This window comes from Pseudopipra pipra, chromosome 1, assembly GCF_036250125.1.
Source record: "Pseudopipra pipra isolate bDixPip1 chromosome 1, bDixPip1.hap1, whole genome shotgun sequence".
NCBI classification, from domain to species: Eukaryota; Metazoa; Chordata; class Aves; order Passeriformes; family Pipridae; genus Pseudopipra; species Pseudopipra pipra.
In genome coordinates, this window is record NC_087549.1 from 33972030 (window position 1) to 33988380 (window position 16351).

The following is a 16351-nucleotide window of genomic DNA, read 5'->3' on the forward strand; positions in this document are numbered from 1 at the left end:
TATGTGGGAATCTTGATGTTAATCACAACACGACTTCAGTGTCATGTAGCCTGCTAGCCTGGGCAGGTTAGTTCCACTAAAACAAAGTATCATTCAGTGTTTAAAAAAATAATAAAAATAAATCAATGAATTTGGCAGAACTGTCAGGGAATACTGCTCCACTTTGTCTGAAGTATCATTTCTTTCTGACCACTATTTCTGGGTCTGATTCTTTACACAACTCTTGTGGTCAAGTCCCATTAAATAAATCTTTTCTGCTTTATATGTGAAGCTGTGCAGGGAATTTTCCTTCATGGTATTACAAAGCAAATATGAATAATTTTATTCAATTTATTGCTTTAATGTAATTAGTTAATTGATTTAAGTTAATAATTTAATCCATGCTCCTCTGCGCCTCCTTTAATGACAGAGACTAGGAGGGAACACTCCTATTACCAAGCCAAACCAGCTATATATTTCTGAAGCATGGTTTTCATTCTGACAGAATTAAAAGTTTTTAATTCCTCATTTCTCTTCTTTACCATAAAGTAGTCTCACATCTCTGAGAGTGAAGATCCACATAAGAAGCCACAGAACCATATGAATATGAAATTTCAGCTTTTCTCAGCTCTGCAGCCATCCTTATCAAGATATGAACTGGTGTGTCCCTCCTGCATGAGAGACTTCCCTCATCATGTAACTGTTTTGGCGAGGATCCTGTCCTTGCACTCATTTTGCTAGGGCAGAAGGTGAGTAGTGGGAGACAGGAAGAAGAGTTGTTTCTTCTCCTGACAGCAGAAAGTGCTGCTGTCTTCTTACTGTATGCTGGCAAGGTTGGGAACATTGGTGTTGCTATTACAGCTTTACATCACATAATTGGCTTAAATTCCTTGGATACTCTGCTAATGCAGGACCTCATCTACAGTTAATTTGCTTAAGGTGGACATAGTAATGTGTTTTTACTGTACTTTCATATTACTACATCTACTCCTTGGGAACTCAAGATTTCAATGTGGTTGGCCAAGCAAGGTAAACTCAAGAATTAGCTAGGAGCACTTTTTGTATATAAAATGGACTTTGTTAAAAAGTGACTTGAAATGTTAAACAGTTGGTTTGTTCAAATAGCTAAAGTGACTAAACATTTGAACTTGACTGCAGAACATGAACACTCTCACAGCAAAATATAGTGCACTGAGGAATTTTGCTGATGGCTATCATATGAATGACCTAAATCATCCCCTAAAAGAGAGACATTTCTTCGATCTTCCACTGAGCATGTAAAACAAAGGAATTGGTGTAGTATAGCAAGCAAGCTTTCATTCGAGCAGTGAAACTTTACTGTTGTGTTTCATGATAAGTACATTTGGCCACACTGGTATTATCAGCTTCATAATTCCTTGCTACTGCTCTGTTTTTAGCCCTGCTAACTTTGGTACAATTCAGACAGATTTGAAGAGCACAGTAGAAAGAAGCCCCAGAAGCAGCTAAAAGAATTTCACTCCCATGGACTTGAGGTCCACTGATGTGAGCTGAAAGGAGCTTCCCAAGTAGGGAACCATTGGTGAGAGACGAGGGACATGTCACAGGTCTGCCATGTGAAAGCTAAATATGCTGAACTGCCCTTAAGCAAGATCCTTCATGGTGAAAATGACAGCTGAGACCACAAAGGCTTTTTTAAAGCTTTCAGCTATAAAAACAGTGACACTATTCCTCTTGGATAAAAATCCACTATCGATATCAAACCCTTGTCCCATCAACACTCAGCTAACAATGCTATGTCATGAGTAGCTATGAGTTGTTAGAAACACACTAAGGTTCTGAAGCTGCTGCAGAACCTTAGACTCCAGAAGAGTTACAGGACAGAAACTGATGAGCTAACAAAAGCTGCTCTGGTTAGCTGTTCTGTATGGTGTGATAAGCACTGAATTTCATCTACAAAAAAACAGTTCTTGAGCACCGTACACAACATTTTCCTGAATTACAGTTCTGCAACAGGGACACCTTGAAGACAGATTAGTTTGCCTGTTCGATACACTTAAACTTTCTGAAGCTTTAGGGAAAGATGGATTTTTATGAAAGAGAATAGAACAGGCAGTATGCTTGTGGCACAGAGACTTGTGCAGTTGTGGCTTTCTTTTTCCAACAGGCTGAGGAAATTCAGTTGAAGAATACAGTATCTGGATTACACCACTGTAAGGGCAAAGGTTGTACAAAATACATTGGATTTTTCATTTTAATCAAGTTATAGTGTCTCTATATGCTATAACAATCACACTGAAATAAAAGCTTCATGTGAAATACAGTATTCTTACTTACTGGCCCCAGGTACTGCATATTGCAAGACTGCTGCTTGTCTAGACACAAGTCTGTGACTAACTTATGATTAATTAGCTTAACTTATACTCTCATCAAATTCATTACTTTCATAAGTAATTTCTTAAATGACTTAGCTCATGTAGGCAAACTTGGGTAATTATTGACATAGTTCAAATAATTAAAACACTTGTAGCAAAAGGCTCTGAGAAATACAGTCAAAGTGAAGTCTTACCAAATGTGAAGTTTCCTCTAGGGTCACAGGCAACAGATTTTTCTGGCTCCACAGAGCTTTTTTTTTTTCAAAATCTGTTCCACATGGTGTGTCTTTGGTCCTTGTTTTGTTAAGAAAAGATTGAGGGACTTGCCCAGGCAAATAGCAAGGCATGGTTGGAACTACCTGTATTTATGCATTTCCAATGCATTTAGCAGACAATATTGACAGTAGTTCCCTTCTCAGTTTAGTCAATGTGTTAATTCTGCCATTTTTTACATTAAATGCTAGCAGGTTTGGGTCACAATCTTGACTGCAGTTATAATCTAGAAATACTTACTGTATGTGATCGTTACCATCTGGGTCAACAGATGTTCTTCTCAAATATCTCAAATATCTCAAATATCAATCACAAATGGATCAGACTGTACTCTAGTGATAAACAGGATCATCCCAATATATCTCTTATTCATCTTTCAAATTGTGAGGCTCAATTGATTCATATTTTTAGAATGTTCTTGATTATAAGTTGCTATAGAAATCAAAAATATTTGCAGCCTAGAGAAACTTTTTTCAGCACAATTATTTTTCTTGTTACATTTTTTCTAATTATGTTTCAGTCTTGTCCATGGATCTTAGTTTTCCATTGTCTAACAGAATGTTTGAGGCTTGTGGATTCATTATACACAAGCTGATACTATAGTTTTAGAAACTCCGTTACTTGAAATAGGACTTTTGAAGAGAAGAGTAAAAATATAGAAATTAATATAGAATCATAAAATAGCTGATGGACTATGCCAGAAGTTTATTGTCCAGAATTCTCTGCATTTGACAAAAAAAATAATAATCAAGGGCCTCTAAGAACAAATTCATTTGGAAATGCTTCCATCAATATGAAAACAGATGCTTCAACTACAGCAACTTTCACAACCACCATTAAACCACTAAGATTTTAATAAATCTGAGGCTAGGCTTTCAAGATTAGTCTAGAACACGTCCCACTGTCCTATGAAGAAACTATATATATATACAAATGTTAAAAGTTTGGAGAAACTGAAAGAATAAGTGCAGGAGTGCTATTTCATGCCTTAGCTTTTCAGGAGCTATCCAGGTCGTAGTGTCTCAGCCTAGGATTGATGCACTGGAGTCTCCTGATGTGAAGTACAATTTAAAGATAAATATACATCCTTAAAATTGATCACTTGTTGACAACTTCAGAACACCTACCTTACTAAAACTAAGTAAAAACTAAAACCCCCTCAATCCATAGATTTCTAGAGTGGACTTCTCTGACTGAACACAGGTCCATGCAACTCCTCCTGTCACTTCAAAACGATACGTTAGTTGAAATTAAAAACAAACAAACCAGAAAAGAACAAAGTGTCTGAAATCTCCTGGCACTGTGCCTCCACTAAGAAACCACAAACACCTCTTCTAGAAAAACAGACTATGGTACAGAAGCAATTGCTTCATTCCCTTCACCCCCTTTTACCTGGCAGCATCAGGATTGCCACCAATGTCAGTTCCACTATGGGTTTGTCAGAGCAATATTGAGCCCAGATTAATACACCCCACTGGATACAGGTTGAGTCTCTGTGTTTCCCAGGGAACTGCCTTACCATGGAGCCAGACAAGATTTATATGGGCTTATTAGCTCCAGCTCTGTGTAATGCAAAAGCAGCTGTACTGATTACAGAGCTGAGATGCTCCTGGAAGGAGTGTAGAAACATTCATTTGGCTTTGAGCTTCAGCTAAATTCTGTGGCATGAATAATCTGCACCACATGGATATCAAGTGCTGAATGTATCCTGCTTCTGAATGGGTGCACAACCAACATATCTAGTGAGGCAGTGCTGAGATAGAAGAATTTAAGAGCTCTGAGCCTAAAAGAAATTCAAACTGTTCTTTATTTCTAGGCTGTCAGCAACTTGTTTTGCACAGAAAAACAAGACTGAATCTGATTATTTAAAGGAAGGTCAGAGAGTCAGATTCACCTTCACGCATGGGATCAAGCACAAAAATCTATGAATCACTTCATGTCTGTTTTGACTGCTTGTCAGTGCTTCTTAGGTCCTGGGCTGAGCCTCTCCTGTGGTATGAACATGCCCTTGAGGCCTTCATCGTGCTCAGTTCTAAACAACTTCTGAAGGTGACGAGTGTTCTTACTTTATGGTAGTAATCATTATCTGGAATTGTTCAGACTCTACAGGACTAGCCCTCTAACTTCTGGGTTTAATATTTTCATTGGAAATGAATAAGTGTAATTGACTTATGTAATGCTTAATGGGAGTTAGCATTACTAAATGCCTACTGAGCACCCTGAATCTTAAACATGAAAAAAATAATCTAGAGTTACTTGCCTCATGAATACAGGCATATATATCCCCCCTGTGATAGGTAAATGCATATAAAAGTTAGCCATACACTGGATTTTAATTACCCCTGAGGGTCATATAACAGAATAGGTTGGAATTTATTCATGTTAAAATCACACTAATTTTAATTCAATCACTGTTTTTACTTTACACGTGCATCTGTGTCTACTTAAATAATTTCATGGGGTGGGATTCACCTCTACATCATAGACACTAAGATTTAATTTTCAAAATGTTGGTGTCACTACATGAGGTAGGTGTCTAAGCTCCCACAGCAGTCAGAAGGCAATCCAGCCTGTACAGTTAGGGGAACCTTGAAACTATTTGACTGTCCAGGTGCAGATCTCCAAGCTCCACAGGCTGTATTGACTCAAATGCTATTGCCTATAATGGGAGTCCAGATATGCACACACTAGCACCTACATCTAGGTCTCTGAATCCTATCCAGTAGATGAGGTAACTGGTGTCATTTTTGAGCTATTGGCCAACTCTTTTTACTGAAAAGATATTGAAAAGCACAAATTTGAAAGTTTTAGGATATAATCAACATACTCTACATACGTGGATTAAAATCTCCCTGGTGATGCTCCTTTAAGCTGTATGCAAAGGTACAACTATTGCACAATTACAAAATTAGAGAGGAAGAAAATGAAAAAATCACATTGGGGATGGTTTCTTAAATTTTCATGATTTCACAACTTTTGTCTGGGGAATCAATGATCACCACTACAAAACAAGGCTAGAGATTACAACGATGTCTACCTCTTTATCTACCTATATGTACACACACACACACACACAGAGATCCCAAACTTTGCTGTGAAATGTTTGGGGGCAAACTATATTGGATTTTCAAATCTTATTTAGTCTCATCTTCCATCTGCCATTTTTACATCTTCTGCAGCTTTCTGCTAAGATAAAAGGCATAAAAAGGAAAAGGTTCAGAGAAGTGTTAAAGTTAGGGAACCTTTTATAAGGAAAAATGTGACAAGAGGAAAAAGAGAAAGGAGGCAGCGAAACAAATGGCACAGATGTGAGAAAGGCATGTCCATGTACAAGTCTGTGCTGATAAAGCTAATCAGGTTCAGTTAAACCCTTGTAAGGACACCTCTAGGAACTGTGACACATATACAAACAAATTAACAATGTCTAAGAGTACTTGGGTCACTATAGCATGAACCAATGTGCTTTTCAGCAAGCATGCAACAAATTACATCAGTGCCCTTTCAGAGAAACTCAGAAGCTTAACTTCACAGGAGCAATTAAAATAATCCATACCTATCGTACTGCACAACTTAAGATACCGAAAGTTCCTTGGAGACCTAATGGTAGGCTTCTGGGTCTGCTCAGTTGTCACCTTGTCTACCTTGCACTAATTGCTTAAGACCCTGCCTTTTAGCTAAAGCTGTTTGGGAGATGCAAAACAGGCATGATTCTCCAAAGAAGCCCAATTTGTTAGGCACACATCAGCCATGGAAAACTCATGGGTTGCTGGGGATCCATCAGAAACTGGAAGCCTGAGGTTCAAGCACTCCCCCTCATGATGACATCTGGAGCTCCAGCTCCAGTCCCAGGAGTGTTCCTCAGTCATCAGGCAATAGTGATAAAATGTTCAGTCTACCTCTCCTGGGAAAGTTGCTCCAGGCAAGGTCCATATGCTGGGGATGAGGAGGAGCAGGGATTGGTTCTGTAGCTTAGCTCACTTGATGTGGGGACAGGCTGCTGTCATTCTTGAGACATTTCTGCTCTTTATCAAATGACAATTTTGTGATGATATGGAAAGAGTAGAAAGAGTTTAGGAGAAAGCACTGAGACTGAGGATATGACTCCAGGCTCCAAGTATCTGCTTCTCAGAGAAGCACGATTGTAGCCCTGACCTAGGTATCTCTGTTTGTGCAAAACAGACAGCTATCTGGGATATCCATCCCTACATCATCCACCATAAGCTGCTTCCATTTCCTCTTGCTCAGACCTCAGTCTGGGAGGAAAAAAACCTCTCCCACAATTGCAGGTGTCTGACAATACTTAGCAAATTCTATTCCCAGAGATTTCTAACCTAAAGTCCCTTTACTGCCTTTTGCCCTAGAGAACGAAACTTTCCTCTGAGCATTCTTCACCACTCAAATGTACAGGAGAAGTCATGTGTACTCTGTGACTGTTTAGGAAGTTTCAGGCCCCCATCTAAGTGGCTCAATGTATTTTCTGATTACCTGTTAAAGATGACTCACAACATTGTGTAAAGCTTGCTATTGTTACACGACTTACTTTGTCACTCAACAACCCAGGAAGGAGCCAGGAAAGCTGCACTTCAGTGCTGCTCCTGAGTTTCAGCTATTTGATCAGGCTTCCTTCCCTAAGACCGATGTTTGCAAGTTTCACAGTGGCTGTTGGTTTTTGTAACTGCAATTGTAAGGCTAGTTTGACACGCCATAGCTAAATATATTTAAACAAAAAATGTGCTTAAAAAGGACTAAACATATAAATGATTCTATTTGTACCTAGTAAAGTCAGCTTCAAAATTGTTTGCTATTTAGCTAAGGGCATAAAAATTCCTTGGGAGGTCTGAACTAAATGAAGCGATAGATTTCAGGGCGGGAGGTTTAATAATTCCCCTAGCTGTATGCTCAAAGGTGCAGGGCCCTCTTGAGCAGAGGCTACATTTTGCCAAATTCATTGAATGAAGCTAAAAAGACCATGATCTACTCAAACACAGAAACAACTTGTCATTACTTGCACTGTCAATACCTGAAAACATGTGACCTTTGCTGCTGGCAAAGTAACATCTTATAGCCCAGAGGTACATTAAATGAGCTTAACATAGAATCAGTTTGACACTAACATTAATCTAGGGTTTGTGGACTTCGGAGAATCACAAATCTTCTTTTATAGCTTGAAGCAGGTCAAACATCTCCCTGTATCGAAACAATTTTTGAGTTCACACAGGTAAAGAAAGTATCCATTATTTAAAATAAACATGTCTGAGACATATACAAAATATTTTAATTAAGTAGCATTCTATCCTGCTTACCTTTTCTGTGCAGTTTTAACAGCATATATTATTCTACTGCTCACTAAACCCTTGTTTAGTTTCCTAGCATCCATAAAATTAAACGTCACTGAAATGGCTGCATTTCAGTGATGGGTGAAATGATCCCTCTTGTTTTCTTCATATAGTGAAGTAATAGTGCCACTTGAAAATGTTTTTCTTTATTTCTACTTACAGAAAGGACATGTCTACAAAAAGAAAAAAAGTGAAACATAAGAGCCAGAATCTCTTACGTTATTATCTAGACAGAAGGTGCGCCCGTTTCAGGTTTCATTTTAAAATTCTGATCTACGTAAGTATTTTGTTGCTATTCAATATACTGATCAAGAATGCACATAAACTGTTGTTCTACATGAAAAATTCAAATATCACAAAGTGATACCTTCTTATTCAACAATATTTGTGCAGTGAATAGCAAACTTCAGAACTAATCCAACATCAAAAACAGATTTCCTCCACAGATACGTTTTGTTCAGATGCTATAACGGTGATAATCTAATGAGTAACTCTATATAGGGCATCTGAAGTTTGTAGCCAGCAAATCTTTGCTACAGGAATATGTTGGATGTAGCCTATATTCCTTCAGTAAAAGTGATTTATTAGATAGAAGCTATGTTTGTAAAGTTGCTTGCAGAAGCTGCAAAACTTTAACACAATCACTCTAACCATCATGAACCACAAAAGACATGGGAAATTCATGATAGTGGTCTTATGATAGAGTTACACATCAATGAAAGTTTTCAGAAATCAGAAGAAGAGTAGAGCTGTTCTACCTTTGATATGTTCCTGGAATGAGACAGATCCACTCAGCTCTCTCTTATCACAATTTTTTTCCAGATAATAACCGTAAGTATCCTTATGCTGTCTATTCCAGTTAATCTCCTTTGAGTTAATAGTTATGTCTTTGTTGCGGTTGTATTACAGCATCATGCTTCACCTTAACTACTGTATCACCTCTCTTTATTTTAACCCCAGCCTATGCATTATGAGTGGTATAATATTCAGACTGGGAGAAAAGTCTCAGCAGAGAACCAGCAGAAAATTACCATGCACCTGAGCTTCAGACAATGCACTCTGAAGATGGTCAACAACACTTGGTAGTGAATAGAAGGAAAATCATGGGGGGGAAAACATCAACACCTCCACTCCAAAATATTCTTAGAACACCTACCTTCTTTCATAAGGTTAAAAATTCATAATGATCCAACTGGGTACCTTGAGGTGTAAAGTACATTCACTATGTTCTGAATATCACAGATTATAATTCTTATAGAATTCTAAGTATAACGCAAGCATGAGGCTGTGCAAACACAGTTCACCACTTCCACGGCATCACGGCCACTAGTCGGGATATTTACGAATTTATCTAAATCACAACTGAAATTCAAAGTTCAAGTTTCCGTATAAAAACTGTTTTCTTTTGTTGTCTTATGGTATTCCGGTTTATTTCAATAGCTGTGTACAGTTTTAAGTATTCAGAAACACACAGTGTACATGATGGTTTAATTTGGTACCATTGAAACTAAGAACAGTGGTGGGGAAGGCCTCCTACCTAAAAGAAAAAGTTATTGTGTGTAGAAGAATCTAAAGATGCTGGTGAAGAATGTTTTCATTTCAGTTACAATTACTGTGTCATCATATCTCTATTTGTTTTCAATTAGTTGCATGGTTGAACATCGTCAGTCAGTCATGTCTCTGACTATTTATAAATATAGAATTAATGGCCATAAAGACCTGCTTTGTTAATCACTGGTTATATTTTATTGCCTTAGTCATCTTAATTTACATCTTACAGGACCTGATCACGGAGAGGTCTGGGAATGCCTTCAGTGGGAACTGGTATGACCTGCAGCTTCCAGGATCAGTTCCTAGAGATAAACATGCTCACTGGGCGATACATGGCTGCCAAGCCGTGAAGCCTGGCATTTCTCCACGGCATTTATGAGCATCCCATTACTGCATTATCCAAGCACTACATAATCTTAAATGTCTCTGTCCTGTGAGATGGTGAAGCAATATTTTCCCTATGGCATTGACTGTAGCACTGTCATGCAGGAAATCTTGCCTGGAGCAAGGAGGTGAGCCTCGATTCCTCTATCAGCTTAATCAGCTATTACCCCAGTTTTCTCACTGCAGTGTAGCACCAAAGGAGCTGAGAAGGGGATGATGACTTACTTAGGGAATCTCTCATGTACACCTCTTCTCTCCTCTGTACACACTCCTATATATTACAAACTGGAAAACTGGCTGGAAACCCATGAATTTTTCTTCCACCCGAGGAATAAAGTGTGAAACACGGTGAAATTCTTCCCAGAAGTAATATCTTCTCTCTCAACATTTCTTTAGGTGAGAGCCTGCACTTCACTTGTAAACAATCTGGTTGCATGTCAAGACACAAACCTACCAGACCTTTACATGACACAGATAAGCAGCCATTTTCTTCTTCCTTCTGGGAACAGATTGAGGAGGAGGTAGGGAAAATTATTACAACTTGAGGAAACAATGAGAAAGAAATGTTGTCTTAGATCCGTAAAACTGCAAGGCAACAACAAATGCTGGAAAGTTTTCCCATTAGTGTTTCTTGGCCCCAAGTCAGTAAGCTGCTTCATTGGTATGTCAATAGCACATATACTTATATAAACACATGTCCAAGTGCTTTTCTCACTGCAAGTAGATTTAAGTAGTTGCAGATATGTAATTTTTTTTCAAGATGTCCAAAAAAGTCCTCTGTGAAGAAATGTCAGTCTCATCCATACATCTCACTCAAAAAGCATTTACAGTTTTCATATTACTTTATATCACCACTGATGTCACATTAGGCAGTTCTGACTGGTTGTATGGTTTTGTTTTAACTGTTTTCTTTTGTCATTCTGGTCTTAATACATAAAGTCAGAAAAGAGTTTCCTTTCTAGTATTCTTTTTTTCCATTCCCTGAGTATATCATGCAATACAGTTCCTGTGTGACCCTCATGAAGCTCAACAAGGCCAAGTGCAAGGTCCTGCATGTGGTTCAAGCACAAATATGGGCTGGGCAGAGAATGAGTTGAGAGTAGCCCTAAGGAGAAGGATCTGGGGATATTGGTTGACAAGAAGCTCAACATGACCTGGCAATGTACACTTGCAGCCCAGAAAGCCAACTGTGTACAGGGCTGCATCAAAAGAACTGTGGCCAGCAGGTTGAGAGAGGTGATTCTGCTCTCCTACTCTACTCTCAGGAGACTCTACCTGGACTGCTGCATCCTGCTCTGGGGCCCTCGGCATGACAAGGATGTGGAACTGTTGGAGCACATCCAGAGGAGGGCCATTAAGATACTCAGAGGGCTGGAACACCTCTTTATGAATACAGGCTGAAAGAGTTGGGATTGTTGAGTCTGGAGAAGTTTCCAAAAAGACCTTAGAAAAGCCCCTAAAGGGGCCCTACAAAAAGCTGGAGAGGGACATTTTACAAAGACATGTAGTGATAGGACAAGGGGGAATGGCTTCAAACTGAAAAAGGACGGATTTAGATTAGACATTAGGAAGAAATTCTTCTCTGTGAAGGCAGTGAGGCACTGGAACAGGTAGAACAGAGAAGCTGTGGATGCCTCATCCCTGAAAGTGTTCAGGGTCAGGTTGCATGGGGCACTGAGCAACTTCATGTAGTGGAAGGTGTCCCTGCCCATGGTGGGTAGTTAGAACTAGATGATCTTTAAGTTTAGTTGGAACTAGATGATCTTCCAACCCAAACCATTCTATGACTCTATGATTATATGGTAATTACAATCTTATTAATAATACAAATAAAGATATTTTGTATTTTTGCAAAATCTCAGATACTTCTGGATAAAGTTACTGGCAATTGAAGTGTATGGCTAAAAAAAATCTCAGTTCTTCTTAAATGTTCATCTGAATGGAAATATTTGGAAGGGGTATAGGAAAACGTGACACATACAATTCTTTTACAAAATCCACCTTAAAGACACTTCTTGCATGAAATATTAGAAGTATTTTTATCAGACTGTGCATGTCTTACTTTGATGCCCTTGCATTGTGCCATTCCTCCAGTAAGGCACAGTAATATGACTGATAATGGATAGGAAGGAAGTGACTTGGCTCTTACAGGAAAAAAAACCCCACCTAAATTTAGGAAAAAAAATCATAAATACTCCCAGAGACGGGCAATCTGACAGCTTGAGCTTGTAATCTTAAGAGTACACTTATACAAAAGTTCCTGCCTTCATTCTGGTGCAGGTTAGAAACAAAGCTATTTGGATCTATTTTGCTCTTGCCCGTCTCTCTTTTCCCAAGCCCACACTAAGCATAATGCCCACCAAACTGCTGACCGCCTGTTCCTCATTAAGGCATGCGGTGCAGAGAAACACACCAGCAAGAAAACCAATGAAGCAACATAATCAGCAGCTGAGAACCCTTTCCCACTAAGTAGCAGGAGGAAACGAAGGAGAAAAACCTCATCCTTTTTCTTTGGAGCTCTACTGGTGTGAACTAATTTAATAGGGATGAGCAGCCACAAAGGCAAACAAGTTAAGTGACATGTGGTAGGTTACAGATATACTAAAAGCAAATCCCTGAGTCTTCCTTTTCACAGCTTGTACAGGGAAAACTCCAAGATCACAGACTTTCTGCTGTATTGACAGTCTGTAAAAAAAAACTCCCTCTAGATCTTAATCAACAGCATATATAGGAAAACAGAAAGGGTTTATGTGTGACTGTGTGATGGAAAAGAAAACCAAATGGAAATGGCACTTGTTTACCAGGTAAGATCAGAAATGTGATGTGGGCAAAAAAGTAACAAAATAGAGAGGAAATGAAGGGGCAAAGTTGTGTCTTCTTGGAATATCTGATTTTATCAGCTATAACTATTGCAGTTAAAATTCGCTTACCCTAATGCATTTAGGTGGAACCCCCCTTATCTTTCAGCTTATAATCCCCTTCTAAGTAATCTTCTTTTCCAAACTGAGAAACTTGACAACATGAGAGGAAAAAAAGTTGAGAATGAATCAGTTTGTTTGCAAAAGTGGGATACACTAGTGAGAACTAAAGTCACTGATGTCAGAGATCACTTGGGAGGGATGCAGAAGCAAATAGCTTCTTAGAATGCTTGCTAGCAGATAATCTTTCCGTGGGTTTGTGTCTGAACATGTATGCGCATGCAACACAGAGATGTACTTCTGTATCAGAGCATTTTCCTAAGGGACTTACCTATTTTTGGTAGGTATTTCCTAGTGACCTTATAGCAGGAAACAAAGAAAACCCTTCTAGATAAGGAGATGAAGACACAACAAGATCCTAGATAGAGAAAGGCTGCCTGACTGCAGATGCAACACAACTTGGCTGCATCCTGTGCAGACAACTAATAACAGCAAAACATCACAGCACAGAAAGAGAAACCCTACAAAAAGACAGTAGTTTTGCTGTACACCTCCTAGCAGGACATTTAGCAATACCTTTGCTGATAGACCAGTGACTGTGCCCTCTGTGTGCATACACTAAAATGAAGGGTGGTGATGCAGTGAACTGCAAGAAAATGATACAAGTTCTGTATCTCTGTTCCTAAGTTTCTTGACCTCCCCTAGCGTCTCCCAGCCTGCTGGGATTTTTGCAAATTATTCTGTGAGACCCATCTTACCATACATCCAGGTTTTTTGCTTGGAGATACCACTGATCAGTCCAGTACTCTTTGACCTCATGTGGACTCACTCTCTTAAGTCCTGTAACATGCAAGCCTCTCCAGTTCTTGTTTCTAGATCGTGCTCATTTCAGATGAACTAAAATGGGTTTTTCAAGCTCTTATACTTCCCCAAAATAAACTGGGAACCATATATATCTATTTGGAACTGGGACTGGGATACGTGTGTGTGCAGTAATGAAACTACGTTTCTAAAAAATCTGACCCCAAGGGTTAAGTTGTATTCAACTTAATTAACTGAAGTTGGCTCTTGGAACGTCAGCGGATAATGTGCCAGGAAAGTCTTTGCACTGAGTGTGTCATTAATAGATTATATACATATGAGACATGATTTTTAAGCTTCAGGTCAAAAAGCCGCCTTTTCATTTTTCTTGGAACTTTTCAACTATTTTATCCATGGTGCAAGTGATAACACTTTATTTCATAATAAATATTCTGAAAGCATTTCTAATACTAACAAATATGAATTACATTTATGCATACTTCACAGTTATAGGTTCACTGTATGAGATATATGACCCAAAACCTGTAGAGAAAAAGTATGTTTATAAACTTTTCTTGCAAAATCTCTCTAGAACAGCAGATGAGGTAGTCAATAAAGAGTGAACCACTAAAGTTTCAGGTTAGATAAATAATGTCCAAGCTTTAAAAAAAAATAAAAATTAACCTTTGGATCTGCAAAAATTGCTTGGAAATCTTCCAGTTTAAGTCCTTTATAAGACTATTTGTGTTTCCTGCCTTTGGTAGACTGGGAACATGGCCGAAATGATCACTTGTAATTTCACTGAGTAGAACTGGAAGGTATGGAAAATAATAATCCAATGCATTCTCTTCATCAAAAGCAAGATCACCCATTGAAATGATACTATTTCATAACTTCCACTTCTGTGAAAATCTAAGGCATGCATTTTCCTGCCCCTAGTCTAGTTAACCTCTTTAAGAGAAACCTAGGAAAAATACAGATAAACCTAGTAAAAATTTAGATAAAATTGGGAGAGAACATTAAGATGTAAATGAAGTTATTAGCTAGATCATCGGTATAGGACAGCCTGGATATCCTGATATGTGGTATGCAAGAAAATAATACATGCTTTACAGGGGACCAATATACAGCCACACATCTGGAGGGAAAATAAAGCAGATTGAATAATCTCACATTAATTCCTATCATTATGAAACATTATCTAAAGATCTGGAAACTTAAATATTCTGTAATTAAAATAAACTATGAGCTAACATGTCAAAGAGTAAGTGGTTCCAACAAAAGTCCATACAAAAACTTGCACGTGAAATAAACTTGATGTATACCAGCTGTCTTTCACAGCTAGTAATGTCTTAATTTTAAATCAAATTTACCTCTGCCACACATATACCTGCTACTAAATCACATGTATTTGCAAATTGTTTAACCAGAAATACTTTATGTAAATGAGGTGACAGAAAATAATACAGTTAAGGGAAAAAATGAATCTCAGAGCATTTTGAACTTCCTGCTCTGTGTTCTGTCATGTGGCTTTATATTTTTATTTGTTAAGCTGAGACGAATCATTTGATACTCAGTCTAGTGCCATAATTCCCACATCACGAGGTCACCACACAACTTGCTATGATCTCCTAATTCCACCTAAAAGTCAGCCAGACCTTGAAAGCACATAACTACTGCAGATATTTTGGAATTGCTTTGGCAGAGTCCAATACGACAGCTTGCATAATGCTTTCTCTTTACCATGACCAGCTGCATACAGTGAGGTTAGGTTCAAGTTTTCATAATCATCATGTTCACATAAACAAGGGAAAATTCCAAACCATTACTTTTCACTTAATGTATATCTTTCCCTGCAGGAAAAGTGCGCTTTTATCTTGACATAACTGAAGTCTATAAAATATTCCTTTTTGTAAACTCACGAAAGGCATATGTTTTGTTCACAGGATATTATTCAATAACCACAAAACATACCATTCCTGGATGTCTTAAAAAATAGAAAGTTAATAGTAGCAAACTTTGGATTGAAAAGCTATCTGCGTAATCATTTACTGGCTTACTAAAATGTTAAGGGTCCTTGAGTTAGTCTTGAGCCTTTAAAGTTTGGCAGGACAGAACCTCCAGAAGATTTACTACAGCTTAATTATTGACCTGACATAAGACTTAGGCTATGTAGCACATGCTGATGGCTTCTTTGGTTTAATTAATTAATGAATAAGCATTATATTTTTGTACCTTTGAAGATTTCCTGAAATTAATGTGCCTTGGTTAATTTTCATAGCATTGGGTAGAAGTCTGTACGTCTTGCATAGTGAATTTATTACAGGCAAAACCTGCAAAAAGGGGAAAGCACATTAATACTTAAAACTGCTAGGAATCACACTTTTCAGTTTTAACACAAGCTCTGTTCATACTGGATTTAGAATTTGTTTGTAAAACTAAACTAAATAAAATAAACTAAATTCCTGTTTACTTTGCCGAATCACTCCGCAGAATCAAGTTTATCCATGTATAATTACCTTGCTTACAAGTTAGCAAACTGCCATATTTAAAATAATTGAAACTTTACATTTTTTAAAAATCCTGACTTCATTGTGTTTTGTTCATCATTAAAGCAGCTATCAGTGTGTACCTGCTATTTCAGAGCCTTACTACAGGCAAGATAACTTACAGCGGATGTTTTTCTACATGAGAAAAAAAAAGGAGCAATTTCAACTATTGTAAAATAGTAGAGAAAGGATAACCTATATTCTAT

General features: G+C 38.0%; 1 protein-coding gene across 12 annotated transcripts in view; it reads right to left on the reverse strand.

The window, feature by feature from the left end:
* Window positions 1-16351, reverse strand: part of SULF1 (sulfatase 1) — a 180357-nt gene that overhangs the window by 82898 nt on the left and 81108 nt on the right. For 7 of the 12 annotated variants that reach the window (XM_064651280.1, XM_064651279.1, XM_064651256.1 and 4 more), the window contains one exon: window positions 15832-15929. The exons of the other annotated variants lie outside the window; for them this stretch is intronic. The gene's annotated coding sequence lies outside the window, so the exon portion shown is untranslated. The remainder of the gene's footprint in view (window positions 1-15831; window positions 15930-16351) is intronic. 12 annotated transcript variants of the gene reach the window in all.